The sequence below is a fragment of the Phyllobates terribilis genome, unplaced genomic scaffold (genome assembly GCF_046119375.1).
Source record: "Phyllobates terribilis strain yellow unplaced genomic scaffold, ASM4611937v1 Scaffold_5__5_contigs__length_657084704, whole genome shotgun sequence".
NCBI classification, from domain to species: Eukaryota; Metazoa; Chordata; class Amphibia; order Anura; family Dendrobatidae; genus Phyllobates; species Phyllobates terribilis.
The window spans coordinates 654,036,757-654,049,833 of NW_027362765.1; the positions used below are offsets into that span (position 1 = coordinate 654,036,757).

At 44.4% G+C, this 13,077-nt stretch overlaps 6 non-coding genes across 6 annotated transcripts; all 6 read right to left on the reverse strand.

Moving 5' to 3' along the window:
• Positions 1-3,823: 3,823 nt before the first annotated feature.
• LOC141275390 (U2 spliceosomal RNA) lies at positions 3,824-4,014 on the reverse strand. Its single transcript, XR_012323633.1, has one exon. It is a non-coding gene; the product is annotated as a U2 spliceosomal RNA (small nuclear RNA).
• Positions 4,015-5,129: 1,115 nt separating this feature from the next.
• On the reverse strand, positions 5,130-5,320 carry LOC141149739 (U2 spliceosomal RNA). The gene has a single exon (XR_012246025.1). It is a non-coding gene; the product is annotated as a U2 spliceosomal RNA (small nuclear RNA).
• Positions 5,321-6,435: 1,115 nt separating this feature from the next.
• LOC141150721 (U2 spliceosomal RNA) lies at positions 6,436-6,623 on the reverse strand. Its single transcript, XR_012246847.1, has one exon. It is a non-coding gene; the product is annotated as a U2 spliceosomal RNA (small nuclear RNA).
• Positions 6,624-9,569: 2,946 nt separating this feature from the next.
• On the reverse strand, positions 9,570-9,760 carry LOC141275392 (U2 spliceosomal RNA). The gene has a single exon (XR_012323635.1). It is a non-coding gene; the product is annotated as a U2 spliceosomal RNA (small nuclear RNA).
• A 1,115-nt stretch (positions 9,761-10,875) lies between these two features.
• Positions 10,876-11,066, reverse strand: LOC141275393 (U2 spliceosomal RNA). The gene has a single exon (XR_012323636.1). It is a non-coding gene; the product is annotated as a U2 spliceosomal RNA (small nuclear RNA).
• A 1,115-nt stretch (positions 11,067-12,181) lies between these two features.
• On the reverse strand, positions 12,182-12,372 carry LOC141275394 (U2 spliceosomal RNA). Its single transcript, XR_012323637.1, has one exon. It is a non-coding gene; the product is annotated as a U2 spliceosomal RNA (small nuclear RNA).
• Positions 12,373-13,077: the final 705 nt, after the last annotated feature.

Sequence of the window (13,077 nt, forward strand, 5' to 3'; positions counted from 1 at the left end):
CCACCTCTTCACACATATCCTCTCCACTCACCTCACTTCCATCTGCTCCATACACCACGCTCATACTCTGTTTCTTTCCAAAAACTTTTTTAAAGAAAAACCGAGAACATTTCTCATCCTGCTCCATCTTATCAATCTTTGCCCTAAACACTATGCTTCTCCCTCTCTCCAACAAAAACTCACTAATCTCCTTTTTTACCTCTAAAATATCCTCCTCCACCTCAACTCCTCCTTCCCTTAACTTATACAAAACGCTCAACCGCGCGTTCAGTTTAACAAAACTCTCTCTTTTAATTGCTGCATACTTGTATCCTAAATTTTTAAAGAACATTTTTGCTTGTTTCTTCACCCAGTCCCACCACTCACAAACATTCCCAAACTCATTTTTATGCTTACACCATTCTTCATACCGCCTTTCATACTCCTTTCTCACATCTTCATTCTCTAACAGTTTAACATTTAACTTCCACAATCCTCTCCCAAACACTCCATCAACTTTTATATCCAACTCACACAACATACACACATGATCTGAAAAAAGAACGTTTTCCTGCCTATAATTAACAGAAACCATATTTTTAGAAATAAAACAATAATCCAATCTGGATTGTACCCTACCACTCTCAGAAAAGAAAGTGTTCAACAAAGGATTCATGTTACACACGCGCTGCATATCACACAACCCAAAATCATTCACTAACTCCAATAATGCTTTCCCAGACACATCCACATTCACTCTCCCCACATCACAGTTCATATCACCCACAATTACCACAGGTATTCTTCCTGGAACAAAAAGCTTAATTTTTTCAAATAAATTTTTGCGCTCATTTTTTTCAACTGGCGCATAAACATTAATAACACAAAACTTTACATTCTTGTATACAAAATTAGCAAGGATACATCTCCCCACCTCAATAACCAAATAATCACTCAAAACAACCTCCCTTCCTTTAACCAAAATACCCACACCATCATTCTTATTACATGCACTCCCCGACCACACAGACGCTCCATAAGACCATTCATCCCCTTTCACACCATCCACTACCCCACATTCTTGTAAACAAAAAATAGATGCATTTTGCATAGCTAAAAACTCAAAAATAGCAGCTCTTCTTACTTTACTTTTAAACACTCTTACGTTTTGGGACACTATGGTAAATCCCATAATACTTCTACTCCTTCACCAATTACACAAAGAAATAGCCTTTGGCCTAAACCAAAGCTCACAAGAGGACAAAAAGAAAAAACATTTACAATATTATATGGTGACACTATCCAGCACCACCACTATCCTCCTCCGCCATCAGAACAGAACAGCTGGTTTCCGACCCGCTGGCTTCACCAGCCACACTCCTCATTCTGGCAGTTCTGATCTTCCTCTGAGGCTCACTAAAATCTGCATCATCACTGCCCCCACCATCCTCCCTACGACTCTTCTTTGCACCCCTATCATCCTCCGAAGAAAAATCTTCAATGTTTTCAGGACCCGAAGGGTGTTCAGGACTGTCGGGTTCCGAGATTTGCACTTCACATCCTGTTGCGTCCATTGCCTCTCCAAAAGTCATCATCTCAGGCAGCTCTGCTTCCACCACTTTCCTAGATATTCTCGCAGACACTGCCTTTTTCTCCACCTTTGCCACTTCCCTCCAGAACTCCTTTTCTTCCCTCCGCTTCTTCCTCATTTCTTCAGCAGAAGAAGAACATGGTCTCAGGGACACCTCCTCTGGCGCCGTAGAGGGAGAGGCTCTACCAGTTTCCCGCCTCCTTCCCTCTCTCTCCTCCCTCTCCAATCTTTCCAGCACTTTCAGTGCGCTTGCCATCTGCCTCCTCTCCAGCTCCTCCTCCTTCTGTTCTTTATCAGAACGTCTAGGTGCACTCATAGGACAGTCCTTATACATGTGATCACTACTCCCACAGACATCACAGGACTTGGCCTCTGGACACTGGTTGGCCATATGCCCCTCCTTTCTGCAATTTCGGCAACACTGCCCTTTAAGGCATGTTACCATGGTATGCCCGAAAGAAAAGCATCTACGGCAAAACATGGGCTGGCCTGGGTAAAAGAGGAAACCTCTATGGCCTGCAACGGAAAAATTTGATGGAGGGTGTCTAAAGCCCCCCACACTGTCAGGATCCCTTTTCAATTTCACACGGAATTTATACTGACAGTTAAAGATTCCTAGACAATTGACTTGCTTCACTCCCTTCTGCACATATTCACAGTAGCGAGAGTGGAAGCACTCCAGCAGCTCAGGGTCTGTAAAAGGGTTATAGACAGTCACAGTCACCTCCTTTTCTTGCAGACCAAACAAAGGTTCCCATCTAACTCCTTCCAAGCAGGGGTCACTAGAGTGACCACGGAGCCATTCAAAGACATTAAGGCAAACATCCTGGTCCATAAAGGTAACGTCATAATTACCTTGACGTGAAAATTCGTTGACACTGAAGATCTCAGAACGTCTTGCTCCAGCTTTGCCTTCAACGATGTCTTGGACAATGAAAACCACGTTGTTCTTGTTCTGGTCAGATGGATCCACGGACAAACGAATGGTGTTCTTCACAAAAGACATCTTGGATTCTGTCGGTATGGAATACCACAGGAAAAAGCAGAAAATCCTCCACAAAAGGGTCCGGATTCCTCCAGGAGACTCGCACCAATCAAGGTACAGTCATACGATCGCAGCCAAAAGGCCGAGAAGCGATAACCAGAATTGGTTTCAAACTACGGAGCCACCCAAGGATCCTGAAAAGTCCATTTGTGGAGATGAGCTCCTGGACTCCCGTTAAGAAGACATGTTGTCAACCTCTAGATCCCTTACATGCCTGCACTTTTCGGCTTGCTGCTGCTGCAATCCACGCGTTTTAGATCTGCATAACTCCACCTCTTTAAACACAGCACCTTCACCCCCTGCTGTTCCCACCCGCCTCAACACCGTTGGAAGGGAGGAGAACCAATTAAGGCGGGGGTGGGGTGGAACGAGCAGCTGTCTACCCTTAGCAGGAGGGCTCCTGATTACATACCTCTCCTGCTGCTGCTGCTGCTGGCTGTCCAGCAGCAGACTGAAGGTGGCTGCTGCTGTGCACAGGTATATAAAGGCTCAGAGCCTATTATGACACGCGCAGCCAGCGTTCCATTGCCACATTCCATCTACTGCAGGCAGGATACCTGGCTGGCTGAATGTCGCTGAGAAGCTCACAGAGACCGCCATAAGCAACAGTTTAACAGAATGCCACAGACTAATCAACCAAACTTTTTGGGTTGGGTTCTCTTTTATAGTCTGCAGGCATTAAATGAAAGAAGTCAGTGTTCCAGCAGAAGGAGACAACGTTTCAGAAAAGGCATTGTAGCAAACCAAAAAAGAAATTTTAAGCGCAGCAGAGTAACCAGTGCACATACCTGTTAGCTCAGGTGAGTTTAAAAGGCTGCTGTTGATAACAAGGGCATTTGCTAAATAGATGGTGTGTGTGCAACAATATACTGAAAGGTCAATTATATTGTGCAGCTTATCTCACCACCTGTAGTTATTTAGGTGAAAGCTCCAAAATGCTTGCCTAATATGTCTGTTTATCCAAAAGGAAGTAAAAAGGGAGAGCTAGAAAGATAGCATTGCATCACATTACATGGCAATGCAATGCACAGTTGCTGAAGTTGAACCAAAATGAGCTTGTAATCTGGCTTCTGCAACTTTGAACATGAAAAATCCAATGAGGAGAAGAAAAGCAAAGCCAAAGAGTCCATCCCAAAATCCGACAAACAAGCAAAATGAACAAAAAACATTGAATTCAATTCTTTCTGATTTTAGAAACTGCATTAAAGAAGGGGTGCACCGGTCCTGGAGATACTGCAATACCAGGTCAATGCGTGGAGTGGACAGAGCAAGCTCTTTTTCCATCTCCCTGTTCTAAAAATCCATTTAATATATGGTCCCCAGATAGGGGACGTATCAGATATTAAACTGATAAGAACAGATACTACACTTGATCTTAGCCAAAAGGCCGAGAAGCGATAACCAGAATTGGTTTCAAACTACGGAGCCACCCAAGGATCCTGAAAAGTCCATTTGTGGAGATGAGCTCCTGGACTCCCGTTAAGAAGACATGTTGTCAACCTCTAGATCCCTTACATGCCTGCACTTTTCGGCTTGCTGCTGCTGCAATCCACGCGTTTTAGATCTGCATAACTCCACCTCTTTAAACACAGCACCTTCACCCCCTGCTGTTCCCACCCGCCTCAACACCGTTGGAAGGGAGGAGAACCAATTAAGGCGGGGGGTGGGGTGGAACGAGCAGCTGTCTACCCTTAGCAGGAGGGCTCCTGATTACATACCTCTCCTGCTGCTGCTGCTGCTGGCTGTCCAGCAGCAGACTGAAGGTGGCTGCTGCTGTGCACAGGTATATAAAGGCTCAGAGCCTATTATGACACGCGCAGCCAGCGTTCCATTGCCACATTCCATCTACTGCAGGCAGGATACCTGGCTGGCTGAATGTCGCTGAGAAGCTCACAGAGACCGCCATAAGCAACAGTTTAACAGAATGCCACAGACTAATCAACCAAACTTTTTGGGTTGGGTTCTCTTTTATAGTCTGCAGGCATTAAATGAAAGAAGTCAGTGTTCCAGCAGAAGGAGACAACGTTTCAGAAAAGGCATTGTAGCAAACCAAAAAAGAAATTTTAAGCGCAGCAGAGTAACCAGCGCACATACCTGTTAGCTCAGGTGAGTTTAAAAGGCTGCTGTTGATAACAAGGGCATTTGCTAAATAGATGGTGTGTGTGCAACAATATACTGAAAGGTCAATTATATTGTGCAGCTTATCTCACCACCTGTAGTTATTTAGGTGAAAGCTCCAAAATGCTTGCCTAATATGTCTGTTTATCCAAAAGGAAGTAAAAAGGGAGAGCTAGAAAGATAGCATTGCATCACATTACATGGCAATGCAATGCACAGTTGCTGAAGTTGAACCAAAATGAGCTTGTAATCTGGCTTCTGCAACTTTGAACATGAAAAATCCAATGAGGAGAAGAAAAGCAAAGCCAAAGAGTCCATCCCAAAATCCGACAAACAAGCAAAATGAACAAAAAACATTGAATTCAATTCTTTCTGATTTTAGAAACTGCATTAAAGAAGGGGTGCACCGGTCCTGGAGATACTGCAATACCAGGTCAATGTGTGGAGTGGACAGAGCAAGCTCTTTTTCCATCTCCCTGTTCTAAAAATCCATTTAATATATCGTCCCCAGATAGGGGACGTATCAGATATTAAACTGATAAGAACAGATACTACACTTGATCTTAGCCAAAAGGCCGAGAAGCGATAACCAGAATTGGTTTCAAACTACGGAGCCACCCAAGGATCCTGAAAAGTCCATTTGTGGAGATGAGCTCCTGGACTCCCGTTAAGAAGACATGTTGTCAACCTCTAGATCCCTTACATGCCTGCACTTTTCGGCTTGCTGCTGCTGCAATCCACGCGTTTTAGATCTGCATAACTCCACCTCTTTAAACACAGCACCTTCACCCCCTGCTGTTCCCACCCGCCTCAACACCGTTGGAAGGGAGGAGAACCAATTAAGGCGGGGGGTGGGGTGGAACGAGCAGCTGTCTACCCTTAGCAGGAGGGCTCCTGATTACATACCTCTCCTGCTGCTGCTGCTGCTGGCTGTCCAGCAGCAGACTGAAGGTGGCTGCTGCTGTGCACAGGTATATAAAGGCTCAGAGCCTATTATGACACGCGCAGCCAGCGTTCCATTGCCACATTCCATCTACTGCAGGCAGGATACCTGGCTGGCTGAATGTCGCTGAGAAGCTCACAGAGACCGCCATAAGCAACAGTTTAACAGAATGCCACAGACTAATCAACCAAACTTTTTGGGTTGGGTTCTCTTTTATAGTCTGCAGGCATTAAATGAAAGAAGTCAGTGTTCCAGCAGAAGGAGACAACGTTTCAGAAAAGGCATTGTAGCAAACCAAAAAAGAAATTTTAAGCGCAGCAGAGTAACCAGCGCACATACCTGTTAGCTCAGGTGAGTTTAAAAGGCTGCTGTTGATAACAAGGGCATTTGCTAAATAGATGGTGTGTGTGCAACAATATACTGAAAGGTCAATTATATTGTGCAGCTTATCTCACCACCTGTAGTTATTTAGGTGAAAGCTCCAAAATGCTTGCCTAATATGTCTGTTTATCCAAAAGGAAGTAAAAAGGGAGAGCTAGAAAGATAGCATTGCATCACATTACATGGCAATGCAATGCACAGTTGCTGAAGTTGAACCAAAATGAGCTTGTAATCTGGCTTCTGCAACTTTGAACATGAAAAATCCAATGAGGAGAAGAAAAGCAAAGCCAAAGAGTCCATCCCAAAATCCGACAAACAAGCAAAATGAACAAAAAACATTGAATTCAATTCTTTCTGATTTTAGAAACTGCATTAAAGAAGGGGTGCACCGGTCCTGGAGATACTGCAATACCAGGTCAATGCGTGGAGTGGACAGAGCAAGCTCTTTTTCCATCTCCCTGTTCTAAAAATCCATTTAATATATGGTCCCCAGATAGGGGACGTATCAGATATTAAACTGATAAGAACAGATTTTTTTTTTTTTTTTTTCCACTCAGATTACAAGTCCCATATTTACCATTTCATGCTTTGCAATGATTTCCAAATGGTATTAGGTTGTTATCCATCATTGTGGGTCATATATCCATTTTTCCAATCTTATTTTATATATATACGTTTATATTATCACAATACAGTTATTCCATATTCTTTACATCACAACATTACAATCTTTACCATTACGATTTAAGGCAACATTCCTCTCTTCAGGCCATATGCTGCCAAGGCATTCAAAAGCCTTCCATCCAGAAACCGACCATCCCAAGCTTCTTCTACCTCTTTAGCCAACGACTGAGGTATTCTGTAAGTTGAAAAAAAACGATGCATATCGCTATAAATGTTATTCCACACTTTGCGCCTTAGACTAGCCTGACTCCCCCCTTCACAACTATTTAGCATTTTCAACACTTCTTGTCTCTCCTCCATCTCCCTCATATTTTTTTCTGAAACATCCTTTGCTTTACTAGAGTCCTTCCCAGATGACAAAACTCCTTCAATTTCTTCTCTGGCTTCACATGCGACATCCTCTCTTTCTTCTTCACTAGTTTCTTCACCCTCCTCCTCCTCTTCCATATTACTTACAGCACCTTCCTTTTCATCCTGACTGGAGGACTCACTTTCCTCCTGATCTTCTGACTCCCTATCCACCTCCACTTCTTCTTCCAAGCTAGTATTTTCAATCTCAACGTCTGTGATATCACTCTCAGTATCTTCTTCCATATGATCACCTTCTTTTCTTATATCTCTTATTTGTTCCTCCTTCTTTTGAGATATGTTCTCTTCCGTTTCATCATGGGGGGCAGCTTCAGACTCTTCTTCTTTTCCATCTTCCTTGTCAACTGACTTCTCCTCCCTTTTATTGACAGGACAGCAATCATATAAATGACCACTGCCACCACATAGATTACATTTCTTACTTTTTTCACAATTCTCTGCCTTATGTCCCACTTCTTCACACTTGGCACACCACTGTAATGTACAGGAATCCTTTTCATGGCCATACTGTTTACAACGCCTACAAAACTTCGGCATACCTGTAAAGAACATATCTCCATTAACTGTCCCGATTTTGAATCTACTTGGTGGGAGTACCACAACACCATCCGAACTTTCCTTGAACTTGACCAGGAACCTCCACCTCGTGGTCCAAAAACCATATCGGTTAAACATTTTGCCAGCAGAACTCACTTTCTCACAGTACCGGGATAAAAAGGTCATGATCTCTTCTTCCAATATGAAAGGACTATACATCCTTATTACTATTAGCCTTTCCTTCCTAGGAAAATGCGACACAAAAAAAACACCTTCAAGTATCGAATCTTCCTTCACTAGATCCATTCTCTTCCAAAAGTCAGAAAAGATATCTTCTGAACAAAAAATAACATCATATATCCCTCTCTTCGGGAACTCCAACATAGACAAAACTTGTTCCATTTGAACTTCCAATAGTCCAAACAAAATCTTCTCTACCAAAAAAAACAAGCCAGACTTCTTCTTCTCTGGATCCAAAAAAATAAACCGCACTGCATTCTTCAATCTTGCAAAAACTGGGACCTCTTCACAGGTCAGCATATTTGGGCTTCTCCCGTCCATATCTTCACACCAAAGGTGGCAAAAATCCTCCTCGCCTACTTAAAAAAAGCAGGCAGGCTGATCGCCCCTCGTTGCCCCGGGACTAATCCGGCTCCCCAAAAGCAGCAAGGGGGTGAAGCCGCACTGCTACATGCAGCGATCCCCCGAGGCCAAGGAGCCGGGTACCCAAGGCACCTCTCAGCCAAGACCAAGGCAGCAACCGGTAGATCACTGCACTTGATCTTAGCCAAAAGGCCGAGAAGCGATAACCAGAATTGGTTTCAAACTACGGAGCCACCCAAGGATCCTGAAAAGTCCATTTGTGGAGATGAGCTCCTGGACTCCCGTTAAGAAGACATGTTGTCAACCTCTAGATCCCTTACATGCCTGCACTTTTCGGCTTGCTGCTGCTGCAATCCACGCGTTTTAGATCTGCATAACTCCACCTCTTTAAACACAGCACCTTCACCCCCTGCTGTTCCCACCCGCCTCAACACCGTTGGAAGGGAGGAGAACCAATTAAGGCGGGGGGTGGGGTGGAACGAGCAGCTGTCTACCCTTAGCAGGAGGGCTCCTGATTACATACCTCTCCTGCTGCTGCTGCTGCTGGCTGTCCAGCAGCAGACTGAAGGTGGCTGCTGCTGTGCACAGGTATATAAAGGCTCAGAGCCTATTATGACACGCGCAGCCAGCGTTCCATTGCCACATTCCATCTACTGCAGGCAGGATACCTGGCTGGCTGAATGTCGCTGAGAAGCTCACAGAGACCGCCATAAGCAACAGTTTAACAGAATGCCACAGACTAATCAACCAAACTTTTTGGGTTGGGTTCTCTTTTATAGTCTGCAGGCATTAAATGAAAGAAGTCAGTGTTCCAGCAGAAGGAGACAACGTTTCAGAAAAGGCATTGTAGCAAACCAAAAAAGAAATTTTAAGCGCAGCAGAGTAACCAGCGCACATACCTGTTAGCTCAGGTGAGTTTAAAAGGCTGCTGTTGATAACAAGGGCATTTGCTAAATAGATGGTGTGTGTGCAACAATACACTGAAAGGTCAATTATATTGTGCAGCTTATCTCACCACCTGTAGTTATTTAGGTGAAAGCTCCAAAATGCTTGCCTAATATGTCTGTTTATCCAAAAGGAAGTAAAAAGGGAGAGCTAGAAAGATAGCATTGCATCACATTACATGGCAATGCAATGCACAGTTGCTGAAGTTGAACCAAAATGAGCTTGTAATCTGGCTTCTGCAACTTTGAACATGAAAAATCCAATGAGGAGAAGAAAAGCAAAGCCAAAGAGTCCATCCCAAAATCCGACAAACAAGCAAAATGAACCAAAAACATTGAATTCAATTCTTTCTGATTTTAGAAACTGCATTAAAGAAGGGGTGCACCGGTCCTGGAGATACTGCAATACCAGGTCAATGCGTGGAGTGGACAGAGCAAGCTCTTTTTCCATCTCCCTGTTCTAAAAATCCATTTAATATATGGTCCCCAGATAGGGGACGTATCAGATATTAAACTGATAAGAACAGATACTACACTTGATCTTAGCCAAAAGGCCGAGAAGCGATAACCAGAATTGGTTTCAAACTACGGAGCCACCCAAGGATCCTGAAAAGTCCATTTGTGGAGATGAGCTCCTGGACTCCCGTTAAGAAGACATGTTGTCAACCTCTAGATCCCTTACATGCCTGCACTTTTCGGCTTGCTGCTGCTGCAATCCACGCGTTTTAGATCTGCATAACTCCTCCTCTTTAAACACAGCACCTTCACCCCCTGCTGTTCCCACCCGCCTCAACACCGTTGGAAGGGAGGAGAACCAATTAAGGCGGGGGGTGGGGTGGAACGAGCAGCTGTCTACCCTTAGCAGGAGGGCTCCTGATTACATACCTCTCCTGCTGCTGCTGCTGCTGGCTGTCCAGCAGCAGACTGAAGGTGGCTGCTGCTGTGCACAGGTATATAAAGGCTCAGAGCCTATTATGACACGCGCAGCCAGCGTTCCATTGCCACATTCCATCTTCTGCAGGCAGGATACCTGGCTGGCTGAATGTCGCTGAAAAGCTCACAGAGACCGCCATAAGCAACAGTTTAACAGAATGCCACAGACTAATCAACCAAACTTTTTGGGTTGGGTTCTCTTTTATAGTCTGCAGGCATTAAATGAAAGAAGTCAGTGTTCCAGCAGAAGGAGACAACGTTTCAGAAAAGGCATTGTAGCAAACCAAAAAAGAAATTTTAAGCGCAGCAGAGTAACCAGCGCACATACCTGTTAGCTCAGGTGAGTTTAAAAGGCTGCTGTTGATAACAAGGGCATTTGCTAAATAGATGGTGTGTGTGCAACAATATACTGAAAGGTCAATTATATTGTGCAGCTTATCTCACCACCTGTAGTTATTTAGGTGAAAGCTCCAAAATGCTTGCCTAATATGTCTGTTTATCCAAAAGGAAGTAAAAAGGGAGAGCTAGAAAGATAGCATTGCATCACATTACATGGCAATGCAATGCACAGTTGCTGAAGTTGAACCAAAATGAGCTTGTAATCTGGCTTCTGCAACTTTGAACATGAAAAATCCAATGAGGAGAAGAAAAGCAAAGCCAAAGAGTCCATCCCAAAATCCGACAAACAAGCAAAATGAACCAAAAACATTGAATTCAATTCTTTCTGATTTTAGAAACTGCATTAAAGAAGGGGTGCACCGGTCCTGGAGATACTGCAATACCAGGTCAATGCGTGGAGTGGACAGAGCAAGCTCTTTTTCCATCTCCCTGTTCTAAAAATCCATTTAATATATGGTCCCCAGATAGGGGACGTATCAGATATTAAACTGATAAGAACAGATACTACACTTGATCTTAGCCAAAAGGCCGAGAAGCGATAACCAGAATTGGTTTCAAACTACGGAGCTACCCAAGGATCCTGAAAAGTCCATTTGTGGAGATGAGCTCCTGGACTCCCGTTAAGAAGACATGTTGTCAACCTCTAGATCCCTTACATGCCTGCACTTTTCGGCTTGCTGCTGCTGCAATCCACGCGTTTTAGATCTGCATAACTCCTCCTCTTTAAACACAGCACCTTCACCCCCTGCTGTTCCCACCCGCCTCAACACCGTTGGAAGGGAGGAGAACCAATTAAGGCGGGGGGTGGGGTGAAACGAGCAGCTGTCTACCCTTAGCAGGAGGGCTCCTGATTACATACCTCTCCTGCTGCTGCTGCTGCTGGCTGTCCAGCAGCAGACTGAAGGTGGCTGCTGCTGTGCACAGGTATATAAAGGCTCAGAGCCTATTATGACACGCGCAGCCAGCGTTCCATTGCCACATTCCATCTTCTGCAGGCAGGATACCTGGCTGGCTGAATGTCGCTGAAAAGCTCACAGAGACCGCCATAAGCAACAGTTTAACAGAATGCCACAGACTAATCAACCAAACTTTTTGGGTTGGGTTCTCTTTTATAGTCTGCAGGCATTAAATGAAAGAAGTCAGTGTTCCAGCAGAAGGAGACAACGTTTCAGAAAAGGCATTGTAGCAAACCAAAAAAGAAATTTTAAGCGCAGCAGAGTAACCAGCGCACATACCTGTTAGCTCAGGTGAGTTTAAAAGGCTGCTGTTGATAACAAGGGCATTTGCTAAATAGATGGTGTGTGTGCAACAATATACTGAAAGGTCAATTATATTGTGCAGCTTATCTCACCACCTGTAGTTATTTAGGTGAAAGCTCCAAAATGCTTGCCTAATATGTCTGTTTATCCAAAAGGAAGTAAAAAGGGAGAGCTAGAAAGATAGCATTGCATCACATTACATGGCAATGCAATGCACAGTTGCTGAAGTTGAACCAAAATGAGCTTGTAATCTGGCTTCTGCAACTTTGAACATGAAAAATCCAATGAGGAGAAGAAAAGCAAAGCCAAAGAGTAGATCCCAAAATCCGACAAACAAGCAAAATGAACAAAAAACATTGAATTCAATTCTTTCTGATTTTAGAAACTGCATTAAAGAAGGGGTGCACCGGTCCTGGAGATACTGCAATACCAGGTCAATGCGTGGAGTGGACAGAGCAAGCTCTTTTTCCATCTCCCTGTTCTAAAAATCCATTTAATATATGGTCCCCAGATAGGGGACGTATCAGATATTAAACTGATAAGAACAGATACTACACTTGATCTTAGCCAAAAGGCCGAGAAGCGATAACCAGAATTGGTTTCAAACTACGGAGCCACCCAAGGATCCTGAAAAGTCCATTTGTGGAGATGAGCTCCTGGACTCCCGTTAAGAAGACATGTTGTCAACCTCTAGATCCCTTACATGCCTGCACTTTTCGGCTTGCTGCTGCTGCAATCCACGCGTTTTAGATCTGCATAACTCCACCTCTTTAAACACAGCACCTTCACCCCCTGCTGTTCCCACCCGCCTCAACACCGTTGGAAGGGAGGAGAACCAATTAAGGCGGGGGGTGGGGTGGAACGAGCAGCTGTCTACCCTTAGCAGGAGGGCTCCTGATTACATACCTCTCCTGCTGCTGCTGCTGCTGGCTGTCCAGCAGCAGACTGAAGGTGGCTGCTGCTGTGCACAGGTATATAAAGGCTCAGAGCCTATTATGACACGCGCAGCCAGCGTTCCATTGCCACATTCCATCTACTGCAGGCAGGATACCTGGCTGGCTGAATGTCGCTGAGAAGCTCACAGAGACCGCCATAAGCAACAGTTTAACAGAATGCCACAGACTAATCAACCAAACTTTTTGGGTTGGGTTCTCTTTTATAGTCTGCAGGCATTAAATGAAAGAAGTCAGTGTTCCAGCAGAAGGAGACAACGTTTCAGAAAAGGCATTGTAGCAAACCAAAAAAGAAATTTTAGGCGCAGCAGAGTAACCAGCGCACATACCTGTTAGCTC